The sequence below is a fragment of the Phycodurus eques genome, chromosome 6 (genome assembly GCF_024500275.1).
Source record: "Phycodurus eques isolate BA_2022a chromosome 6, UOR_Pequ_1.1, whole genome shotgun sequence".
Taxonomy (NCBI): Eukaryota; Metazoa; Chordata; class Actinopteri; order Syngnathiformes; family Syngnathidae; genus Phycodurus; species Phycodurus eques.
Window position 1 is genome coordinate 21,674,873 of NC_084530.1, and position 22,301 is coordinate 21,697,173.

A 22,301-nucleotide genomic window follows, 5' to 3' on the forward strand; every position below is an offset into this window, starting at 1 on the left:
TGTGGAACATTTCTTTTGGACTCTTGTCAATAACAACTGGAGCAGGAAATGCACCACTTTGTTTCTCAGTAAACATGCAAAATAAAAATGACATATCAGCACATATACAGGATGTATTTAGATATATTTTTAAAATGAAAACACCTAAAAATATATCCATCCATCCATTTTCTGAGCCGCTTATCCTCACTAGGGTCGCGGGCGTGCTGGAGCCTATCCCAGCTGTCATCGGGCAGGAGGCGGGGTACACCCTGAACTGGTTGCCAGCCAATCGCAGGGCACATACAAACAGACAACCATTCGCACTCACAGTCACACTTACGGGCAATTTAGAGTCTCCAATTTATGCATGTTTTTGGGATGTGGGAGGAAAACGGAGTGCCCGGAGAAAACCCACGCAGGCACGGGGAGAACATGCAAACTCCACACAGTCGGGGCCGGGGATTGAACTCCGGTCCTCAGAACTGTGAGGCTGACGCTCTAACAGTGCCATATATATATATATATATATATATATATATATATATATATATAATATATATATTAGGGAATAGTTCCAATCAGAGCAAAGCTCATTTACTTGTCGCATAATAATGAGATTTCTGACTAGAATAGCTTGAAAAATTATGTTTGGGGCATTACCAACCAAAATTATCATGCAAACCATGACAAAAGGACATCAAAGATTAACACAAATTTTAAAACGTTATTGGAGGGGGACCTTTAAATATACAATGGACTTAATTAAATGTTTGAAAACAAACAGCTCTAAAGGATTAAATGTAAATGTATATGCAGTAAAATATGAACTGTGCTTAAAAAAAATGTAGTGATTGTTGAACATTGAATCCAGTGATTCTCTCATGTCCCACTAGTGGTACGACACTTGAAGAACCAGTCTTCTGGACTTCAAAGGTACAACAAAGGACACACGCATATTCACAGTTTCAGCTTTCTCAAATTCACCTATTCGAAGATTTCTTTTTTTCAACCTAGCCCCTGTTTTCGCAGAAACCCCGTTTTACACGATCCCCGCTCTTTCACCTTTGTTTTTGTTTTTTTCCCCCAGAATTTTTATTTTTCATGGAAAATAGGATGAGTTTCAGTTATTCATGGGTTTTCGCTATTCGTGGTCAGGCCTGGTCCCCCGCAAATAGTGGGGGTCCACTGTATATTTACAAGAGAAGTCTTAACCTTTAATATAAAAATGGTCACCCAAAAAACTGTCTGTAAAAAGTATTCTTTCTTAAAGACTGTACATATAAAACGAAAATAGAATACTTAAAATAATGAAAAATAATATTAATAACTATATGTGTAAAAATATATTGTAGACATTTTTTTCAGTATTAAAAAAACTTACATACTTATAAAAAGTCACAAACATTTTCAATTTATATCTTATTCAGCACCTCAACTTCCACAAAATAGATGAATTTTGACTCTGATAATTGTTGTTGACCTCAAAATCAAATCAATGCAACACAAAAATTCACGAGACCTCAGCTCTTGTGGATAATTCAATGTGTGTTTGTTTTGGCTTTTGTTGAGTTGGCCAAGAGGGAAACTTTGACGATGACCACAGAAGCAAAAAAAAAAAAAAATCAAATTTATTGCCACATAGGGAGATGGTGTCTCTGACCTGGCTGCTCAGTAGCAACAAGCAGTGGACAGCAATGACAAACGAAGAGCAGTAAGTAGTACGCCACAAAGTCTTCATGTGAAGGGACCTGCCTCCTGGGCATACAAACTATTCCTCCCATTTGTGAACTTCTTTTAAAATCCTCTGTGACAGTTAATAATGTTGATGTGGCTTTAAAACATTACCTGTACAGTCGACAAAGAATTATTTATGATGATTATTATGATAAATGCTTATATTTTGTGCGTTTCTTACAAACATAACAAATGGAAAAAACCCAGACAAGATTGACCGGATTTTAATGGATCACTTAATGACAATAATTTGCAGTTCATGGAAATATTTACTCATCAAAGTGTGGAATTGCACAGCTTCCCTTTTCCTGGCACTAGTGTGCTTTTCAGCATCCCTTTGACCGGACGCTAGGCTCGATTCCACACGGCTCACGATCACATGCTCGGTCCTCGGCGATATCTCCCACATTCAGATGCTCCTTGGAGGATTCCGACACAAGGCGTGGAAATGACGAATAACAGCAGCAGCAGCCACTGGATGTATGGCGTAAACGGCGCCACTCAATATGCTGGAAAGAATTAGGTTAGTAGTTGGAAATAGAAAGAAAGAAAACAGTTGTATTAGTAAAAAAAAGAATAAAATGTTATAATCTACGCAATAGGAAAAAATAAAAATATTGTTTTAATAGTTTAAATGACATTTGATTTGTTTAAAAAATGAACAACTGTGTACAAAAAGGGAAAAAAAACGTAATTATACTAGTAAGACTTTTTTATTTTATAATAAAAAGGAATACGTGTCATTTTAAAAGTTAAAAAAGAAAATAAAACATTTCAATACATAAATTGGCATGTTAATAGTTGAGAAAAATTTATGTTAATAGTAAAAACATAAACAACAGAATTTTAATATTTAATAAAAATGGTTTTAATAGGTAAATCGTTTTAAAAGAAAACACGTAATTAAAAAAAGAAGAAAACTCAACTTTGCGTCGTTGTTTTAATACTTAAAAAAAGAAAAAAATGTCCTTTTCACAGTTAAAAAACATCTTGATAGTAAAAATGGCAATTCATTTTAATAGCAAAAAATAAAAGAATTTTAATAGTAAAAAAACAAAAAAGGCATTTTAATATCAAGAAAGGAAAAAATAATTGTAAAAAAAGAAAAAAAGGCATTTAAATAGTGAAAAACAAAAAGGCATTGAAAGATCAAAAGATAATATTAAAATAAGGAATAACTGGCACTTAAATAGCACAAACCAAAAAGATGTCATAATGGCAAAAATATATTTTAATTGTGAAAAAAAATCGGTATTTTAATAGTTAAAAGGGCATTTGAATAGCAATGTGTTTGTATGATAATACCAAAAAAGACCAAAAAAGTTTCAATAGCAACTAGTTTGTGATTAGGGAAAAAGTCATTAATTTTAATATTAACACCCCCCCCCCCGCTATTTTAATACTAAAAAGGTTTTTATAGTTTAAATGTCATTTTAATATTAAATAATGAAAAAGATCATTTCAAAAGTAAAGAAAAAAACCCTCACTTTATCATTTTAACTCAGTTTAATAGCCAAGAAAATGTTGCAATTAAAAGAATAAAACGTAATTTCAGCAGTTTAAAAAAGCTGTTTTAAAACTTATTTTGGATTTAAAATGTTTCTCATGAGTTCCCTCACGCATTGTGTTGTTGTTGTTTTTTTATCACTTGTTTAAAAATATATATATACATCATTTTTCTTAACTTCTTTGCGCCGCCACACTAGCGTACTGCGTCATTTCCGAGCGCCTGGTTAAAACCAAATCAACGTCATATCCGTGCGACGGCCATCAGTCAAGCGAGAGGAGCCGACAGCTAGCGTTAGCCGTACGATATCTACAGCGGGAGCGCTTAGCGACACTCAAAACCAAATTACTCCCGTTTGACAAGCCGTTTGCTTCCGCCAAGACGCGGCCCTTCCCCGTCACAAACACACGCCGTGACGGAGTCGAAGCAACCGCCCGAGCCGCACTATTCCTCCCGACTCCTCTGAGCCAAGCGGCGTTTTTTCACCAGCACCTCCGCGCGGACTGATGCTAAGTTAGCCGGTGCCGCTAACGTGGTCGCCCGCTGCCGTACCAGTGCGCTACACACTGGATAGGGAAGACACGAAAGCAGGACATCGACCCAGCGGAGGCTCCGGCGTTTGCTCCCTGTGGCCCATGAGGATACCTCACTCCGAATACACCGCCGCGAGGAGTTACCGGAGAGGCCCGCCGTCCTCGCACTTGTGAGGTAAACACAGTTGGGCATTTTCCACACACACGAGCCGGGGAGCGAGGCACCACTTCTCGGGCCTAGCATCTTAGCATTAGCGTGTTACCCTGCTAACTCTAGTCCGCCTAACGTGATTGTTCTCCCTAAAAGATTCGGCCTTTTATTTGCATTTCTTTCCGCAAAGCTCAACCAACTGAGTTGCGTCCAATGTGTTTACGTGGTTGGCGTAGATGCTTATGAGAAGCTGCTAAGGCTTAACTCAAAGAAGCGAGTTCACTCCTCATTCCAACTCGTTGACAAACTTTGTTCAGAGTCCATTTAAAGAAGTTTAACTTTATCCCCACACTCCCACATATTCTCCGGGCACTTTGACTAAAAATGGAACTCTTTGATCCATGACTCTTTCAAGCTTTAACATTTGTTTCTTATTTCAAGATAGTAAGCTTGCTGAATTATTACAACAGGAGCTAACCAGCGTGCTTTGAAGTCCCAAAATTGACCAATGTAATAGATCACACTACAGTAAACCCTTGGCCACCACTTGATAGTCGACTTGTTTGTCAGCGAATAGCAGCGTGATGCAAGATCCGGTAGAGGTCCGACAAGCAGGCGAGGCTCCTAGGAGAAAGCAGGGTGGTAAACCTCTCATGATGATGCAGAGAAAGGTCTGGATCGCTATTAGCAGTGGTCGAAGGTAACAGCTGATCAGCTGCTAACAGCTAGCTGCGCATCGTTAGCAACAGTAAGTACTAAGTAGATAGTTGTTTACAGTGCCTTAGTGCCTTGAGTTTCAAGTGAGTCAACTGAAGAGTTCTTCAAGATACGAGCCGTCGTCTGGCCGATTTTCTTGTTTTTTGCTTTGACTTTCTAGTGCATAAACTACGAGTGCTGTCTGCTGGCAGTGAACTCACAAAGTAGCACTTTTGCAAATAGTATTTTTTTTTTTTGAAAAAAAAAGAAGAGGTTTCAAGCTGTTTATTGCCACTCACAGTTGAAGTTTACTCTCACATGAAACATAAAATGAGAATTACACCTTGTGTATTTACATCAACTAAATAGCTTAGCCGTCCAGTCCGCTAACTTAATGCTCATTAGCATTTATGTTGCAGTGGCATATCCCTTGAATGGGTCACAGAGAAACAGTGTAGCAATGCATGTGAACAGACAATATAACATTAGTCAGTCGTATATTCTTTTGCTTTACTGATGAGCTGAGGCGGCTCAGTGAATAGTATGCATGTATGTATGTATATGTGTATGTATATATATATATATCTCAAGGCACCACTGCGTAAGTATTTAAAAATTGAGACTATGTACCACTGAGTCCAAAACATAATAAAATAGGAAAGTCGTAATTGGTGTTTTTACGGGTTGCGAAGTGGGGACATGCACACCAGCGTCCTCACGCTTCCATGATATTTTTCTCGAAAGCAAATTATGTGCTGTAAAATGAATTTGAAATGATATCAAAGGTTTTGGGGGTTAACATTTGGGGACTACTTATGGTATAAAATATGGATATAAGCAATCACTGACATTTTTGGAGGTGCTGCCTACTATTCTCAAATTTTTACTTTTGGCTGCGGCTCTTGGTCCGTAACCTTGGCGAATAGCGATGGTTCACTGTATAAGAGAAGAGACAGTCACATGTTGCCAGATTAGGACACTCTGGTTTAACCTAGTCCAACACACAGCTCAGAGTTCCTCCACTGCTTATAGATCTGTGTACATTTAAAGGAGACATGCATCATTTTTTATTTTTTGGTAACCATGCTAAACGTGTTCTGGCAGCAAACCGGACTCGTGGTTAGAATGTCTGTCTCACACGCCTGAGGTTTGGGGTTTGAATCTCACCTCTTGTGTGGAGTTTGCATGTTCACTTTATGCTTGCATAAATTTTCACCGGGTACTCAGTCTTCCTCCCGCATTCCAAAAACATGCACGTTAGGTTCATTGAAGACTAAATCGTCCGTTGGTGTTAACTGTGAGTGCGAATATTTGTCCATATGTGCTTTGCGATTAGCTGGTGACCGGGTTCAGTCCGAACCAGACCAGTCCCCATCTCTCACCCAATGTCAGCTGGGATTAGGGATGAGTACATTTCACATTTGATCCGGTGCCCAGGTACTGGGAATAGGTACCGGTACTCAACGATACCAATTATTGGTACTTTTGTGTGTGCGTTTGTAGTATCCATCCAGCCATCGTGCGCTTATCCGGGTTAGGGTGCTGGAGCCTATCCCATCTGACTTTGGGGCGAAAACCGGACTACACCCTGAACTGGTCGCCAGTCAGTCGCAGGGCACATATAGACACGGACAACCATTCACACTCACATTGAGTGAGAACTGATCCCACAGAGCCCGCACCAAATTCAGGCGAGTGTACCACGACACCATCAGTGGTGTTTGTAGTCATAAATGGTAATTTATTTAATAGTAAAAAATATTTTGTAATATATAAACTTTGACAAATATAACATTCTAAGTTGAACAAGATGATCACAAGAGGATAGAGTAAAAATAAATAAAGGTGTAATATTGTGCAAATAATAAAGTAATAAGTGATACAAAGTATTGCAAAATTGTGTGACACATCTGCCTTCTGACGGGGAAAGGCTGCATCCTTGCCTTTTGTAAATGGAGTCACCGTGGCAGGCCTCACTTTAATTTTAGGGCGCGTTGACGGGTCAGATGGACCCGTAAATTAAAACAATCATTTACATTAATGTTCGAAGTAGGAAGTACCAAGCTTATCATGATTACTAATCCAAGTTTAAAAAGCCATGGTAACTATATTTTAAACATTAGGCTTAATTACCTGGGACTGATGAAGCCTACCCCCGTCTTTTGTGTCAGCTACTTAGCAATCTCCCTAAAACACACAAGGAATTTGTCTACGGTAGTTGCAGCTACTCTAGTACTACAGCAAACAAGCCAAAATATACATTTAGGACATAAACACTAAAGTATAGCAGGTCATTGTTAAGCAAAAAGTATCCAGTAGTGTGGTAATACTGATATAACGACAGTTGTGCAAAAGACATTTTGCAATATAAAGTGTTGATAGTCAACAGTAAAACCTAATGACAAAACCCCAAACGTCTCAACCATGTTTGTTTTTTACAGAAATGTAAAAAGTTAACCGCCATAAAAGCAATAAAATACGACAAGCTTAACCTGGATAAGTGACAAAATGTATGGTGACACTGTGTATGTCCTCCTATTAACTATCATGATATGGGGGTGTTTAATACTTTAAAAAATAATGAAACAATTGTCTACCATTAAAAAATATATTTAAAAAAATGGAATTTTAGGTGTTGCAAAAAAGCCAAAAGAAATTCCACAAACAAGGTTAAAGTTGATTTCATGGGCGTCATAAGTTGGTCAGAAGACACGCGTCTTTGCATTTGTCTTGTAAAAGACATTACAGAGCATGCAGTCATCAGAACTTAATCAATTTTTTTTATTTAAAGCCATAATATTTTTTTTCATTAAAGGCCAAGAATTGCTTTGCATCCCCATGATCTGCCTATCAGGATTGATAACGCTTTGAAATATTGCATATAGAGAACAAAAGAGTTTCTGCGTAAATATCTTGTCTTTGGTTGATCAAAGACGCTGTCTGCATCCGTGGAAACGTTTATCAGATGTTTATCATATGTTCTCCCTGCTCTCTTAATCACTGGAGCTTTTGTAGACCAACAACTGGCTCCTGAAAATAACTGTTGGCAGGCATCTTAAAAAAATAATTAGGCTAGCCTGTTGTTGAAAACAAAAGCAGGTGACGATGGATGCGAGTCTTACTGATTTTGAAATCTGCTTCAGAAGACTTGACTTCTGGTTATATTCTTCTTTTGTCGAGGCTGTGCCTTCTTTTGGAAATAAGTGATATGCTAGTAATAATAACAACAACAATACAGTGGTGCCTTGACTTACAGATTTTATTTGCTACCTGACCATGTTCATAACTCTAAACATTTGTAGCTTAAATCATCTTTCCCCAATGAAGTGAATGGATATGCCATGAATCTGTTCTAGCTTACCGTAAAACACCAACAAAAAATTTAGAAACTTAAACTAAGCAGTTTCATGATTTCATGCTCTCGGTGTGAGTCGCCATCTAGTGTATGTGCCGTGATGACTCGGGGGCAGTATAATACCTACCTACATACATACATGAAGACGGAAACAACTGCTCAGTAAGCTTCAGTGCTATTAGTCTTTTTTTTTGCAGAGGATAAAGAATATAAGACTGAGTGCTGTTGTATTGTCTGTTGACACATTTGTACGTTCAAAGGTCCATAACCCTGCGATGCTAGTTTCGTTAGCCTGTGTGCTGATGCCATCTAGCGCGCATATCTCAAATTTTGCTTACAACGCAAGATAAAAAAAATTGTCTGACTCTAAATCTATAATAATAAATGTAAATATTTTTTGCTTTCCTGATAGTGTTGGTGAAAATCTTTTTTTTTTTTTTTTTTTTTTTCCCCCCTCTCGAAATGTATCTAAACAGGATCCTTAACATATCCTTTTAAATGTTCAACAATTTAACATAAAATGAATCGTCCAATTGCATAGCTTGGGTGGTCCATATGTAATATTTGTCGCTTGGAAGCACATACCTCAGGTCAAACGTTTCCAATGTGTGTGGGTGATTCACTGCTCTTGCAACATATAAATGGGCACCATGTCCCTTGCAGTGTTCAACACGATTGACTCAGTGATTGCCTTCCACTGGGCTTCTTTGTTTTATGCGAAGCAGTTAGAAAATGGTTCGCTAATTAAACTCACTAGTCGTTTTTTTGAAAAATAGCTGCTAGAAGGGTCAGTAAAGTTGCTAAGCATAGCGTCCAAATCACTAAGTAGGCAACACTGACTGCTGTTGCACGAGTGCACGTCAACGGGAAGGCGCTTTCAACTATGAAAGCCGCTAAAGAAATAATCAATTAAAAAGAATCACCTTGACAAATAGTCTAATGAATCACTCAGCCCTAGCCTTTGATGCTGGTATTTTTTATTGTTTAATATATATTGACAGACTAAGTTACTGTACTGTAATGTACTCAATCATGAGTCATCGTGAGTTTTGAAACGTCTTTAAAACACATATCCCCGAACCACATTTTCAGAATAGCGGACGACTGACGACTGTGCTTAAAACAGACCCTCAGACCTCTTGACTTGTAAATAAATAAAAGAGCGTAACTCGTGAGAGTCTCACAGGTGGCGACACATTCCTGAAGCATGAGAAGCTTCAGTAGTTGGAATGCCTTATCGCCTCTGTGTTTGTTTAAGATTAAAGGCTTGTTTTGCGAGAGCAGGGCACGAATAACATCACGTCATGGACATCAGGAGGAAAGGGCGGAAGTGCGGAACAAGAAGTGCATCAGGCCTTCAACGTGGTGTTTGGGCAGTGTGAGATTTAGGAAAGAGGAAATTAAAGGGCTTTTCGGTCTTTTCCTGCTAACGCATGTTAGCATGGCTCTGATTCAACGTGTGCGGCCATCAAGTGCGAGCGCTATTATTTCATGCTTTACCTTGTCATCATTTGCTTTCATACTTTGGTACTTAACAACCACTCAACCGATCACCTGTCAATCACAGCACTGATACGTGGCGTTTACATGAGGGTTTACACAACCACGGTTTTTGGGGCCTATCACCGATCAGCGAGTTTAAAAAACAATCACCGATCCCATCACAGCAATGTGTCTATTTTAATGACTTGTTCATTTACTGTATACGCTTGTGTACTGAGTAGCTTCAAAAATATCTTGTCAGATCATGTATTCTAATCAGGCAGCTCAAACCAACATTACAACATGACAGAAATAATGGGTGCTAACTTCCTGTAATTAAATTACTTTATTGTAATTAAATTACTTCACACACACACCGAAACTTTAGCGCATGATTAGACATACGTGAACATACCTCAAGCAGTCCTTGAATTAAAGTCCTTTCCCAAGCACCGGTGACCACCAGCACACGTTTTCCCCAATTTTGTTCTTATTATACACACAATGCAATCCATTGTTGTCGTCATCGCCGTAATAAGTGTATCCGGTCGCGTTAGAGTTAACAGGATAAAGCCCAGTGATCCTAAAAGACGGGATGCGGTGGTATCGGAATACAAGATTTTATTGCAGTAGTCTGACATAGTGCAATCGCGAAAGACCAAATTTGTCTTGTAGTCTGATCCAGGCAATACGTGTTGTCTGTCCCACACTGCTGACATTTTTTATTGTTTTTTTAAAGATAACTTTTGACTGTCAGATATTTACAGTACTACGTCAAAAGACACGCGACAAGGCTAAAAATAAACCAGTTTTTGGATTAAAATTTACTGTACACGATGGTGACACGAAGTAAACTTTGCGGAGTGAACGGATTGACGAATACTACATTAAAGCCAATCAGCCGATCAGCATAAAATGCTAATTATCGGCCGATACCGATCAAGCCGATCAGATCGGTGTAAAGTCTAGTTTACATTTACACCAGGACTATAATTTCCAGTATAATCCAAAGTGCCGTTAGGTCTTTTTAAGAGATGTTAAATGTCTGGTTTTGTCTTCTTCGGTGTTCAAAGCGTAGCAAGCAGCATATCATGCACTGAAGGAGCATATTTTTGTGACAACCACATCAAAGTCGATGTCGTCTTTTTTTCAATGAGTTTGGCAAGGGTCCCTCAAGCAGCGTTTCATGCACTGTCTTGATATTCTTTGAAATTTTGGTCCAAAAGAACTTCCATTTTTTTCTTTTTTAAATACAAACAAGATAACACGACACAAAGATAGTTACGATCATGTGAGTGTAGCAATGCTCTTTGTCCAGACTTTTTTCAATCCAATGCCACCTTTTTATTCTTCCTTTGTTCAGCCATATTTTAGCAAATCAGCGTATCGTGTACTAGCTTGACTAATGAACTATGTTTTTGTGACATCATCATCAAAGTATGACCAGCTGCCTCTATTTGTTCCCAAATTTTCCCAAATCCTTGGTCTGGCGTTTTATTCCTTTGTCGAGCGAGCCTCAGGAAAAAGCACATCATGCACTGTCTTGATATTTTTGGACATTATGGCTCACAATAAAGCCCGTTTTTATATTTGTTTTAAAAAAAACCTAAGCTACATATTGCAGCGTAAACCTAATGATATGTTGCCAACATAGCAATGATATCTTCCTGCGGATTGATGCCAATATTTCTTTCTCTTCCCAAATTCGGTCAGGCTCATCAAGCAGTTTATCATTCATTAGCTTGACTAAAATTTATTGCCCATCTTTATTTTTCCTAAGATTAGCCCAAATCTATGCTTAAATGTTGCCTTTTTTTAAGTTTAGTGAGGCTAAGCAACCATCATATCATGCACTGTCTTAACAAAAAAAACGTATCACTCCCACTCCTTGTCCGTGGATTCTCGCAAATTTTCGTTTGGATATGGCTCGTTTCTTCTTCCTGAGTGCAGCGGCGCTCAACAGCGAGCATGACATTACTGTCTTGACTTAAGAAGCTGAGTACTGCCTCTGTTTGCCCACAGATTGCCCGGAGTGCAAATATTTACACGGTCTTGATATTTTTGCACATTTCTGGTTGTGTGATTCCAACGTAAAGACACTTTGTCCAGAGATTTTAAAAAAAATAACTCAATCTGATGTCGCCCTTTTGTACCCCAGAGTTCAGCGGCGCTCGGAAATCAGCATACCACGCACCCCCCCCCCCTCTCCTGACTAAAGTGTGTTATTGTGTTGACATCAAAATACAACCATCCGCCTCCATTTGCCTGAAGATATACCCAAATTTTCGGCCTGACATCTTTTTCTTAATCCTGAAATCAGAGAGGCTTGACAAACATCATATCATGCACTGCTTTGACTAAAGAAACTTATTTGTCATCTGGTATTGGCATACGGCACTGTTTTTTTCCTTCTTCTTGAGTTTGGCAAAGCTTAGCAGCAAGCAGCATATCATGCTGTTTTGACTAAAGATGTTCATTCCTGTGCCTACGACATCAGAGTATGCCTATCCACATGCCAAACAAGGTATACAGAGCTGTGAACTCATCGCACAATTAATGCAGACCATTGTAAAGAACGCCAACACTCATTGTATACTTCAACTAGCATGATGCTAAACCTGCAGTGCAGTTCTTCATGATGTGGGCTTAAGGTCTGCTTACTTGGAAATGTATGCAGATGAGCTCTCTGACCCACATTCCTTCTCACTCTGTGGATGAATTATTTACTGTAGATCAAAACTGAGGTAAGGCGCATGCTGCTGCTCCTAAATATTGACACCAGTATTGGGATGTCTCTGTGTATTTGTGGGATTTTCTCTGTTCAGACGGGTTAGAACAGTCTCAAGCCACTTTGTAGTTCACTCCAATGGTGTTTGTGTATCTTGGGGTCTTGGGGTTCACGAGTGAGGGAAGAATAGAACCTGAGATCGACAGGCGGATCGGTGCTGCGTCTGCAGTGATGCGGACTTTGTATCGGTCCGTTGTGGTGAAGAAGGAGCTAAGCCGAAAGGCGAAGTCCTCTATTTACCGGTCGATCTACGTTGCTACCCTCACCTATGGTCACGAGCTGTGGGTCGTCACCGAAAGAACCAGATCCCGGATACAGGCGGCCGAAATGAGTTTCCTCCGCAGGGTGTCCAGGCTCTCCCTTGGAGACAGTGTGAGAAGCTCGGTCATCTGGGAGGGGCTCAGAGTAGAGCCACTGCTGCTCCGCATGTAGAGGAGCCATATGAGGTGGCTCGGGCATCTGTTTAGGATGCCATGGATGTTCATGAAAATAAAAGGTGATTCTTCTTCTTCTCCTGGACGCCCCCCTGATGAGGTGTTCCTGGCACGTCCCACCGGGAGGAGACCCTGGGGACGACCCAGGATACGATGGAGAGACTACGTCTCTCGGCTTGCCTGGGAACACCTCGGGATCCCCTCGGAAGGGCTGGAGGAAGTGGCTGCGGAGAGGGGAAGTCTGGGCTTCCCTACTGAAGCTACTGCCCCCGCGACCCGACCTCGGATAAGTAGAAGACAATGGATGGGTGTTTGGGGGGTTTCCGACCTTGCTTTGTGTACTTAAAACATAAAAGGGTCTTCCCCAAAGTGTTTCCAAAAAGTTGGAAGCATCTGCTTATCCAAAATGTCTTGACTAATGCCCCTTTTTGCTACATGTACTCTACTTGCTATTGCTGCTTTTCCATTGGCAAAAGCTGGTTCTACGAGATACTGTAGTACCTAGTCTACTCAAGTCAGGCTGATTCATCGTTGTTCTAACAGGACACATGGCTAGATAACGACCAGTAATAAACATGCGCTAACATTAGCTCCCTCCAGACGGATTTAGCTCCACAGCCACCACTTTGCTGCTGCCGTACCCTCAGTCTCCTCTCGGACAAAATGAGTCCGTGTGACAGACGCTTGTTCTCCATTGTTGGTGTTTGTCTCCTTCCGACTGACTGTTTTTTGTAGTTATTTCTGTGACTGTTTTTTGTAGTTATTTCTGCTGTTAAGATTGCACTAAGTGGGAAAACGATTGCCCAAACGGACCCATAAGGGTTCTAGTTCTAACTAGTGAAAATTTGAAGCTGTCTCTAATCTGGGTGTTAAAATGCATCTAGAATTCTGTAAATCAATCCATATTTTGCATTTGAGGCACTTTTGGTATGTGTGTAGGATGTGTTTCCTGGTTTCTGACCTGGATCGGAAGGCTTCCCTGTGGCAACGCAGACAGCTGGGAGATCAGTTAAAGTGCCTTTAAGTTTATTAAGAGGGGATTATCCCTTTGTACAGTCGAAGTGAACTAAGCGGTGCAGGAAAACAAGTCTGTTACTTTCTTCAGTTTTTGCTATCCGATTATGTCCCTACGCCCCATCCATGTTGAAACGGCAACAAATGGACGTCCATCCCAACCATTTGGTTTCCAAGACACAATTTACACCAGACACTGGCTTTGCAGTTAATAAAAAGGCCCAACACATTTTTTTTGGTGCCTCTCCCACCAGCCATCCAGACCGGCAGCATTGCAATTTCAAGGTCAGGAAATTACCGCTGCATGGTCCTGCCAGGCCATTTGGCTTATGGGAGTTTCCATGGCAGCAGCATGTTGCAGGCAGCACAGGTCTGCCGCTGCGCTTCCTTTCCCTCGAGGGTAAAAACCAACCTCCACCCCTCCGCCCTCTCATTTAGCACGTCTTCAAGACAGCATTTGTGGCTAGTCTGGTGATGCAAGACCACCACGCGAGCAGCTTGTCAGTACAGTTATGAAATCCAAACAGCTTGATGAACAGCTTCAGTCTGGACAGTTCTCTCTCGTGTGTGTTGTTTTTCGTGCATACAAGTGGATTCACATGATGCACAGTGAAACCCCGTTTATTGTGGGGGGAATGTTCCTGACCCAATCCATAATAGGTGAAAAAAACGCAAAATTGTGAGATCCTAGTATCCATCCAACCATCTATCCCCTCCACCCCCACCCTTCCTCCCAGCTGCCGTTGGGCGAGAGGTGGTATTAACCCTGGACTCGTCGCCAGCCATTCAGAGACCATAGTATTATTGCTAACCATAAAAGTGCTTATATTTTATTTTGTTTAAAAGGGGAACATTTTTAATAAAATTTTAAAGTAGACATACTGCTTTTTTTTCTTCAAAATTTGAAAACAATACTTGTGTCGTAACAGGTCTGTGACAACCTTTTGTTAAAATACCCCAAAGGGTCAAGAATTAGAGTAAACCTGACATTACACACCCTATTTCTTCTCTCTGAAAATAGGTTGTTTGGGGGCAGGGGTATTAATCCTGCCCTATTTACTCCTTACTGGACCAATGGAGAGATTCTGATTCTGATTCTGGAGAGTCCGGCTTTCGTTACAATGATAGGGCAGATCAAGGGCGTTGTGACTAGGCGAGCAGCTTCTAATTGCGGAAGCAGAGCCTAGAGTGTGGGGAAAAAGTGAGCGCCCGTAAAGACAATAAAAATGTTCCCTTTTGCAGGAAGCACTTTATACCTGATACGTCATACACAATTAATCTGTGCAGCCGTCAAAACTCACTGTAGAATGCCCTTACACTCAGGTGACTTTTCCATTGTCTAAAAGTAGGTCCTTCACTTTATTGCAAATAAAGTTGAAATACTTCAGATTTCTCACCGCCCTAACCCCCCTTTCGCCCTTGTGTCCCACAGTTATCAAGTGTCGCACCACAGCTGGATTGGCTGTATGCACATCTGTTCTTTTCCCAGACCTCGATGTCCAAAATCCACTTTTTGTTGACGTCAACTCTGAAATAGCCTGCGCTCAATACAAAAAGCCACTTTTTTTGGGCTTTGTATTGTTGTCGGACAGCTGCTCCATTCTTCACGTGGAAAAGACTGGCTGAGGAATTGCAATGGAACCTCGAAAAGTGGACCAGACATTGGTGGACTTCCATGCTGATCAAAATAAATCAATGTTGCCTTTAATTGAGCAGTCAAGGAAAAGTTAACCACCGCACTGTAAAGCTAAATAAAACTAAGATACAGTGGGACCTTGAGATAAGAGTGACTCGATTTTCCGAAATGCGGACAATTTTTTTCTTCTTGGACTTGCGAGTGAAAACTTGAGATACAAGCGCTGTAAGCTTTTTTCCCCCATAGGATAAAGAATATAACGTTGTTTCGCATATGTGTTAGCATTAAGCTAGTGGGCTTTCACAAGACAAAATCATTAGGTGATTTGGTTGAATACACACGTAATTCTCTTTATTTTGTTTAGTTTTACAGTAAATGTCACCTGGGAGTGACAACAGCTTGAAGCAAGAACCTGGCCTCTTTTTTAAAAAATGGTTCACTATATGCTGGTTGCTGTGAAGTTTGCTGACACCATAGCTAGTGCTTATATGGCACATTTTTGCTCATAACCCAAAACAAAACATCGACTGAGCGAGGTCACTGGTAAGTCGAGGCACCACTGTACTGTACTGAAGAAATATCAACGATGTCAACATCAACTCTACTTTTATCACATTAGTGTCGACTTGGAAAAAAAAATCTGAAGTCCTGCAACCCATAGCGCTGACACGGCCGGCCGGATCTGCCCCCCGGCCGGGTCTTGAGTTTGACACATGATCTAGAACGATTAGATTCAAAATGATTCCGGGGCTTGAAATCGTTATATTGGACAGTGCAGGTTAAATTTCCTAAATCCCATTTGTTCCTTGTAAGGGTATCAGGTTAAATTAATTATTGATATAATAAACAAACATAAACAACCATTAACGACAAATGCATTTAAATTTTATTTTAATAAAGCGCAACTAACGCTGCTTCAGGTTGGATTAACAGTAGGTTTACCTGCCACTTCTGATGCAGATTTTTAACATAGAAATAATAAAAATATTAAGATTCAACACACTAACTGTAATTGAACACAAGATGCGTCATGCTCAAATGTTTTAATCGTATATATTACTACTTACACACCTGTCATAATGTGGGCCTTAGTGGTTACGTAGCTCTTAGTTGCTTGGGGCTCCAACTATCTGTTGTGAGTGAGACACTGTGCCTGCTCGATGCTCTCTTTCACTTTGGTCTTTCTCTTCGTAAAGTGTTGGTGTTAACGTTTTGCTGAAGTATGTCCGTGTTGGAATTTTGTGCCTTGGCTCAAGTGTGTTCACCAACCTTTTAGCCTGGTTGAAATGTCTCACAAATTGTTTGGCCTCGCTTGCTTATTGGTTCCGGGTGATTTGTTCATTAACTGGCTTCTCGTATTACTTCTATTCCTTCACTTTTAGACGACCACAGTCAGCAAACATTTATTTTTTATTTTTTTCCCTCCCCGTCATGTTTTCTTCTCGATACAGAATGAAAAGCCGACAAAAGACAGGACACTAGCTGTAAGAAAGATAAGCAAAACAAATCATATGCATTAAACAATATCACATTTGATTTGAGTGTTGTAACTATTGTACTGTAGTGCTACACCCTGTGAGGGAAGCACAGGACAGGGACAGGAGGGGGAGCGAGCAGCACGTGTAGTGGACCCGGCTGTTTGTTTATATGTATAAATATATTTACTATGTAGGCTTTTGCTAGAAAGCAAAATATCAGGAAAAGCCTACAAGAACATCAACATTTTATTTCGTGCTAATCAGCGGCAGGTGTGTGCTGACTCCCACATAAAATTTTAATGTTATTGGTTAATTCTGAACTGCAACCCAATTTAGTCAAACAATTTTTAGTCAAACAATTTTTAGTCCCCTAACTAATGAAAAATCATTAATGGAGGAAAAAGTTTTGAAATGGTCTTGGCTTATTTTGTTCATATCACAAAAACGTGGCATTTTTTTTTAGATCCACAGCATATTTTTATTGGTATGCAAGGGCTCCTCTGTTTATGTTGGTCCCGACATTTGTGGTACGAACGGTGTACAATGAACAAGTTTGTTGGGCCGTGTGATATGTGATCAAGTGGTGTACACGGAAACACGCTCAAGTACCGCGGTACATACTGTTTTTTTACACATTTTTTATATTTATGGCCTGTAGTATATTGTGATATGCAACGCTTGGTCAGTTGTTTCGCAGTCTATAAGGCAGTGAGTGCCACCCAAAAAGCCGTGTGTGTGTCAGAGTGAGCGTTGAATAATTCATCCCAGCATGCACCGCTGGTGTGGAGGTAAAGTGATAGCATCGTCTCGCTGCATATCTTGCCCTTAAAAGGTGTTGATGGCTTAATCCTGGTGGACCAGACACCACGTATTTGATTAAGAGGGCTGTCATGCCTTTGTAAAAAACACTTCTTGCGTGTCATCAGGTGTCCTGGAAGGGTGAGTGGTTTTACTTTATTTTAGTTATATTTCATTTCATTGTACAGTGGTTAACTTCTGTTTACAACTGTATGAAGTAAATCAAATAAAATGTAAACCAATTCTGAAGTTATGTATATCAAATGTGAACTAAATTGAAAACAAATGTACAAATATTTAAATATGTAAGAATTAATGTTTAACAATATGAGGCTATAAAAGTAAATATTAAATATACTAATAAAAAATTCTAAAATATAAAATGTAAAAAAATTAATATATCTAAAATGTAAAAATACAAGTCAAAATATAAAAATAAAATTGAAACATATCTAAATATGGTGGTGCCTTGAGATATGAGTTTAATTTGTTCCGTGATGACTGACCACACTCGTAACCCAAAACACTTTCCCCACTGAAATGAAAGGAAATGACATTAGTCCATTGCAGCACCCCCCAATAAAAAAAATGTTAATGGAAAAATAGCACTCTATAATATTGTACTTAAAACAGAGTAATAACATAATAATAACCGAGGAGCTGTATAATAGTCATGCAGACACAATGAAAAAGAATAGTACTTCTACTGTAAGTGACTCAGTAAGATGCTGTAATATTAGTAATTTTTCCTAGAGGATGGAGAATATATGCCTGTGAGTATTGTTTTAGCTGCATTACGTGTTTGTGTTCCGATATCCCTTGCCTCTAAAGCTGCGACTATCGATGCTACCATGTAGCTGAAGCATCTCAATGCCGTTTTGCATTGGTTGTTAGCGTGAAACTAAGCGGACATTTTCATAAAAGAAGCTGTTTTAAATGCACGTCTAATTCTCTGTTATATGTTTAGTGTGACAGTAAACTTCAACTGAGAGTGGCATTAAACAGTGTGAAGCTTTTTTTTTTTTTTTTTTAAATTCGTTTTCATTATGTGCCAAACTCCTGCAGAGCCGCTTATTGAGAAGTGAGTTTAATTGAGTTCACTTATTTAACGTCACCATATAGTGCTCGTATTACAAGTTTGCGCTCACAAGTCAAAACGAAAAATTGTCCAAATGATGGCTTGTATTGCGTAAGTCGGGTCACTCGTATCTCACACCACTGTATCATAAATCCATTTAATAATATAAACAAAAATGGAAAAAAATGCATGATGATGTATATAAAAAAATTATATACAAAAGTAAATGTCGAAAAATAAGTTACTCATTGTTCAAGTATCTGTCCACGTTGTAGTTGCTACACGCCCACTCATCTCAGGAAAAATGGCAGTCACAAGGCGGCTACGTCATGTTGCAAAGCTTTGCGTTTACCTGCCAAACACAGACAAGTTGAGGAATAAATGGCATAATTCATATTTGGGGAAATTCCCAAGTATTTTGGAACCAGAATTAAGATGTGTTTGGGCCCATTTCGTGGAAGATGGCTTCAGAAACATAAGCTTTCACACACTGCTGGAAGTGTATTACTTGGGTTTGGAATGAGAGAGCCTTCTGGGCAGCCGCCACCAAGCCATGCAAATACAGTATATAAAACCATACGTCTTGTTTTACAACAATACTTACACTTAACTATATTTATAATGTAATTGTGGATTTAACAGTGAAGCTTGCAGTCACTGTCGCTAAAATGTGCGCGAGAGAAAAACGCCTTGAGCCGGTTATGTTGTAGTGATCGAATGGGACCTGCGGTGCGCCTATCAAAATATCCCCCTCTTTTATTTCACCAATGTCCACTCCTCTGTGGTGTTGTGAGTCGTGGGCGAACAATCCATCGCTTGGTGAATTCTGCTTCCAAATGATGTTAAGATCGAATGATCCAAACACAAGGTCGCTTTAAACAAGAGTGTGATATATAGCGAAGCTGTTTTACATGTTTACATTGATAAGAACAATCCAATCAGAGCAAACATTATTTACATGTTGCATATTAATGAGAAATCCGCCCGTCTCAACTGCCAGGTGAAAAAGAGCAACTTTTGAAACTTGAAAAAGGACTTTCTTGGCATTTTCAACCAAAATTATCTTGAAAACCTGATAAAAGGACATCAAAGTTTGTTTAAAAAAATGATTGGAGGGGACCTTTAATTGAGTGTCATGAGAAAGTCAACCACTGTCCAATGAAACTAAAGTAAAACTGCCCACACTTTAAAGATGCGCGACAAGTACTGATATGTCAATATAGTGAATTGTCAAGGACGGTACGTTTCCGTTGTTCTGCTTGACCATTGGTGAGTCGTGCACTGTCACAAACTGCAAAGAACTCAGCAGTTATGATTTCCCTCTCTATTTACTCACGGCATTTGTCTTACCGTAACACGCCGCCTCTCCGCCAACGTGCTGAGAGGTCCAATTTCAAAATAAAAGCTTAATATATTACTGCATTGGACCTCAATGCCATTTTAGGATTTTATTTTGACGCTGGCACCGGAGCGCAGTGCCGGAGCTTAATGAAGCCTTAACCATAGGTTTGCCCCCTGGTGGCTGGCTGACTAGGTTGCAGGCACTGCTACAAATGAAGCACTTTTCACATGCAGCAGCGCTCACATTTTAAATGTAAAAGATCGCCGACGATCAGGGTCATTTAATCATGGCAACCAAAATCGCGTACACAATTAAAATTTGATTAACTGTGCAGCTTTAATGTGAAGCAACAGAAAGACATCAGTCCGTGGCTTATTTCTACACGACGACGCGTGTGGACTCTGGCGTTTGACACTTCGTCACTCATGCTTTTGGAGACCCTTCCGAAAACAGGAAATCCCCAACAAACATGCTGGGGCAGGAAGTTGCCACTGCAAGATGAGAGAGAGGTCAAGTCTGCTTTTGTCATGATCCAGGCTCACTGAGCATAAAAATTTAATGAGATACTGTAGCAAAAATTGTGCCCTTACAAAGTTAATGCATTTTAATGCTCACTTTTGTCAAAGTGGTACTCATTTAACAATGTGTTTTATTGTGGTGGTACTTAGCAGTAGTGTACTACCCATGTGTAGCTAAATAAGGTCACCCAAATATTAGAAACGGCAAACCACATTTTGACTAATTTGCATAATACTGCCTCCGCACTGAGTTTCTCCACCAATGACTTGGAGACAAGGCAGGGCGTATATCTGCCACTCTCAAGCGACGACCAGACTACACTGTCTGAAATACTATCATGAAAGCCAAGAATTTTGTTGGATTCACAAATTAGTGTAAAGCAGGGTAGAGTGAACCCCACTATTTGCGGCGGATAGGGACCTTGCAAAAACGGAGATGATCATGACGCACCAATACAATGCATCTAGAATGTACACAATCATGAGCCCATGTTACATAAATGGGGGCCTCCTTTAAAAAAATTTGGGACCTCCTTTAAAAAAAAAAAAAAAAAAAAAAAAAAAAAAGTCTCTTTTATGGCATTGGAGACTCTTGGAAGCTCTTATTTTGGTTCTCCGTATACTCTAAAATGTCCTGGCCGCCACAGGTATCTTCTCATGTTGAGCAAATGTGACTTTTTAGTGACAAAGTCATCACGCAGCAGGGGGCGTTTTTAACAAGTGCTGACTCTGATGCCACCTGCAGAAACACCAAATTAATGATGGCACTTTACCACATTTGGTAGAGTGCAGCCAACCCAGAGGAAGAAGTAGTCTGCAGTTGATTTAAAATTTCATCACCTGTAATGAGAAATAATTAAGATGATTTGAAAAGATAGGCTTCAAATGTCTGCCGGAGTGAAAACGTTATGATGACTCATGTGTTTGAGAGCCTGTTGTCGTGGCCTCTTCGATTCAGTGACCACTCTGCTGTATGGATCAATATGCGGAGGCAGTGAGCTGACACTGTGAAAAGACATATTCATAAATAATGAACCCTTTTTTACTGTATTTGCTAGGAAAAGACCGTAAGGGTAAATAGGATTTTTTCCCCCCTTCCCCCACTCAGAGATGACACTCAAACTGGACTCGTTCAGCTTCGTCTTTAAGACGCGCTGTTATTGTCAAAGCAAAAAAAGAGGCAGTGTGTGAGCAGCTTTTCGTGTGAGTGTTTGTACATGCAGCTGACAGTGACATCTGTGCATTGACTATTGTCTTTTGGTCAACACATACCCGAAAAGACACTTCCCTCGTATCTTCTTACCTTGTTGTTTAGCTGAGGTGACAGCCTTTAGTTGGCCTTCTTGAGTCTCCTTTATGACAGTAACAGTGCCATTAAAGGATCATTTTAAGAAAAAAGTGACTTTTTAATAGCTTGTGTTTGTGTACAAATAGTCTCTGCAGTGCCTGCCCCCCCCATCAAGTGTGACATTGCACAACCACGTAATCTTTTGTGAGCTGCCTGTCATAAAATGTGTCTATGAACAAGCTGTTGAGATTGTAATGTCACTATTGCGCTCCTTTACGTCAACCCGCCTCCACACAGTTTATCTGCCCATGACTTGGAAGCTAGAATGGGCGAAGAGCTGCCGTTTCTTTGATTGCCAAGATACTGCACTTAACCTGTCAGAGCCAACAACGAAGCCGCACGCGGTGTTGTTGGATGCTGCGATTACCGTTATCTTCTGATATGGACACATACCAAGTTCTCGGCAGGGGAAAAAAGTATTTTTGTT